Below are 4,575 nucleotides of genomic sequence, written 5' to 3' on the forward strand. Positions count from 1 at the left end.
TTCAAACCGTAAAAAGGTTCCAAAGAAACCATGGATTACGAAATCTCTCCTGAGGTCTATTAACCGTAAAAATGCTCTTTTCTACAAATACCGAAGTGATCCTAACAGTCGAACTCGGTCTCGGTATGTGCATTATCGCAACGTTCTTACATCGTCCATACGTTTAGCCAAACGAATGTATTTTTCAAAGCAATTTATCAAGCATAAAAATGACATCAAGAGTACGTGGAAGGTGATAAATGAAGCGCTGAACACTAAAAATAACATCGAACCACCTAGGCATATTATTAATAATGATAAGTACATTGAAGATGAAGCTGATGTGGCAGAAGTATTCAATGAATACTTTGTAAGCATAGGACCTAATCTTGCCAGCAGTATTCCACATTCAAATACTGATTTTTATTACTTTCTAAAAGACCAGAATCAGCAGTCTCTTTTTTTTGAACCTGTCATTGAAGAAGAAATCAAAGATATCGTGCAAAACTTGAACACTAAGAAAAGCTCTGGATGTGATGGAAACACCAATTTTCTCCTTAAAAACATCATTAATGAAATAGTTATACCATTAACACACATTTTTAATTTATCGTTATCTACTGGCATAGTTCCAAAAAAAATGAAAATAGCTAAAGTAGTACCAATTTTTAAAAAAGGACAAAAAGAATCTGTGACAAATTATCGCCCTATATCTTTGTTAAAGGAGACCTCCGGATGATTTTCAGATTTTTTCATTTGAACAACTATAAATTAGATATACTGAGGACAGAGTTTCAGAATTTGTGATAATTTGGATGAAGAATAAGAATATTTTCAAAATTTAGAACAAATTGCAATGACCAAGGATGATGACATGGCAGAGTCACCATAAGAATGCATGAGTTGGGGCTCAAGGAAACAGAACAAAAGAAGAAGGCATGCATAGATTATGCACAGGTGAACTCGCAAGCAAGCGGTATTGTAATGGAATTACACTGCTACATTTCTGAAATATGTGAACCTCCTTTGTCATCATCCTTGTTCAGTGTAATTTGTTTAAGGTTTTTCAAAGTATTGTTTCTCTGCTAAAGAACCACAATAAATTCCACAAATCTGTATATGGAGTTGTCGATTTATGTACTACATGATGTGAAATTATGAAAATCGTCTGGAATGGCCCTTTAACTTCATTTTCAAAACTTCTTGAAAGGTTGGTATATACGCGCACACACAAATTTCTCGAAAAGTGTGAAGTTTTTTGTAACTCCCAGTTTGGTTTTAGGAAAAACCACAGTACGACCCATGCCTTACTCACTTTTATCCAAAAAGTTGCTCATGCTATAGATGATGTCTCCCACACTATTGGAGTTTTTCTTGATTTTTCGAAGGCCTTCGACACAATTGACCACGATATTTTGATTTACAAGCTACGACATTATGGTATACGTGGGAAGGCTTTGGACTGGTTTCGAGATTATTTATCAAACAGAAAACAATTTGTGAGTATAAATGGCCGTGATTCTCAGTTAAAATTAATTTCATGTGGTGTTCCACAGGGCTCCTTACTAGGCCCACTATTGTTCATTTTGTACATTAACGATCTTCCTAGTTCCTCGCCAATTCTTTCCTTTATATGTTTTGCTGACGACTCCAATCTGTTTTTTACACACAGAGATCCTTATACTCTTGTTAACACAGTGAATAAAGAACTTAAATCTGTGCAATCTTGGATATACGCCAACAAATTGTCACTTAATATTGATAAAACTCATTGTATGCTTTTTAGCAATAGTCTTAAAACCCTTCCTTTTCATATTAAATTTAATGAAACTGAATTAAATCAAGTCAGTAGTATAAAAATTTTTAGGGCTTTTTATTGATAGTGATTTATCTTGGAAATCCCACGTTAGTTATTTAAGTAATATTCTTTCTAAAAATACGGGTGTTCTTAATAAACTTAAGAGTGTTTTTCCAAGTCAAATTCTGCTTAATCTTTATTCTACTTTGATTACTCCGTACCTTAATTATGGTATTCTTGTGTGGGGGAATGCAACTAGAAATCTTCTTGATATACTGTTCCGTATTCAAAAACGTGCCATCAGAAATATCAACCATGTCGGATATTTGTCCCACACGAATGATTTATTTTTGAAAAATAAAATACTGAAAATATCAGATCTGTTCAGTTACAACGTCGGCATATTTATGTACAAATTTTCTGCCAACGAGTTACCGGATGTTTTTACTAGCATGTTCAGAAAAAACTATTTGATTCATAATTATCCTACCCGCCAAAGTGACGCATTTCACCTTCCACGTAGTCGAACAATTTTCGCTAAAAAAACGATAATGTATACGGGCCCTAGATACTGGAATGACCTCTCCCCCGAAATAACAAGCTGCTCGTCTTTATATTCCTTTAAACGTAAATTAAAAGAGTTTTTATTGAGTGCATATTTTGCAGACACTGAACAGTCGTAATGTCTTATGTAATACTGTGGTATGTTATTGTCCAATCAAACATTTTGTCAACACGTTGCAGATTCCATTTAGGGTCTTGCCGTCGGGCTCTCTGAATTCATCACTAGAATAGCAATTCCACATTCTACTTCGTTTCCCTCTCTTCCTCTTTCCCTCTGCCCCTCTCTAACCTTCCATGCAGAGCTTGACGGCAGGCACCAAATGGCTTAATAGTTGTACATGTTACTTTTTGTGTCTTACTGATCATATCCTGGTGAAAGTTTTAATGCAACAATAGTTTATAGTATATATACCAAAGTAGGCTGTATTATAATGATGGCTCGGTCACAGTAAGTTCATATTAATGTATAGTTTGTTTGTTTTTTCTTCTTATTATTTTTCTTCTTCTTTTTTATTACATACAATTTGGCAACCTTACATCATCATTCTGGTCTTATCTTCTATCCGTTCTCCGTTTCTTTTTCACAAACACTGATTACTAGGGGCTTACAGCCAAACAAGCTAGCTTTCATGTAGGTCCCGTCATATTTCTCTTTGATCAACCCCATTTCGATTTCGATTTTGACCAGTTATCATTACATGTAATTACTGTGTTATCACCATGTATATTGTTTGTTTTCTGCACATTGTTCACAAGGTAAAAGAACTTGTCTGGTTTCTGTTGTAATGTTCATAAATGAGAAGTATGAAAATAAAATGAATTGAATTGAATTGAATTGAATATTTAGAAAATAATATTGTAGTGAATGAAAACAGATACATACGCAATATATACATATACGTACATCTGTGTTACATATTATATACATTATACATTGCATGTGCTTTTTTAAGGTATGTATTATTTGTGACCCTGCACCTCAAAACAAACAAAAAGTCGCCAGACATGAATTTTTAGTTAAGACCATATTCTGAAAGAACAGACTTTAAGCTTTAAAATGATGTATAACTCAAATCAAATGGACTCTCCTAACCTATCTAAATATTGGAAAGAAAGCACAAACTAAGGAAAAGTGTAAACTGAGAAAAGAGGCTCTGAAGTACAGTGTCTATTGAAGCGCTTAATCATTACCAAACGGTGCTGGCTGTGTGATGAATGGGACAAAAACAGGAAGTAAACCTCCAGAGTAACAACAATGACGGGATTATCAAATTAAAGTGAAATTAAGCATGCCTCATTAACATATTCTGTCCATAATTAATATTAACTTTCAAAGCAGTAGCACTATCCTTTCAAAAGTTATTAGAGTTGAAAGTGAAGAGTGTGGACAAGGTTTTTCAGAAATGAAAAGGGGATTCTAAAGACACACCTAATCACACTATTCTATCAAAAATGTTCGAGATTAATTGTTAAAAAACACACTTTTCTGCCCGTTTTATGATACCAAATTTCAGCATAATGTAAACGACCAGCTCTTTCAGAAAATATGAAAAAGTCAAGTTCGGCTAGGTTGACCCATTACTTCACTTATTTTCAGTCCTCACGCAAAATCAGTGTGTGCGACTTTATGTTCGTTTTGAGGTGCACGGTCATATTTGATTACATGTAGGCTACATGCCGAATCATTTTTTTTCTTTTTCTTTTTTTTTTGTTCTACCTTACTATAATTTTTTTGTAAGTCCTTTTGATCACCACCTAGTACGTTATCTTTACTTCTGGTGAAAAAAAAAATCGTTTATCATTACATATTATGATATGTTTTTGCCCTTTTTTAGTAACCATTTTTTACGGATATTGTTGTTCTGATGTAATGTAATGTAATGTAATGTAATGTAATGTAATGTAATGTAATGGAAAATGACTGCGATTCAAGTCGAATGTTTATGATTTTTTTTTTCAATAACTTTCAAAGGATACTTGCAGCTATTGGGTATTAAACAAGTCAAATGCAATAGACACTGAAATGAAATTAAGTCTAGTAAGACGAGCTCCTTTGGAAAGATTCACATGTCATTTGAAAACGCACCATGTTGCGACACGGATTGTCGCCCCTACACGGATTGTCGCCTCCTGCTCGGGGCGACAATCCGTGACTGGCGTTGGCAGCACGGATTGTCGCCCCCGTCACGGATTGTCGCCTGGCGACAATCCCCCGTCACGGATTGTCGCCTGGC

Source organism: Diadema antillarum, unplaced genomic scaffold (assembly GCF_040938485.1).
Source record: "Diadema antillarum isolate AM-2024a unplaced genomic scaffold, OU_Dant_1.0 seq00000962_RagTag, whole genome shotgun sequence".
Lineage (NCBI taxonomy): Eukaryota > Metazoa > Echinodermata > Echinoidea > Diadematoida > Diadematidae > Diadema > Diadema antillarum.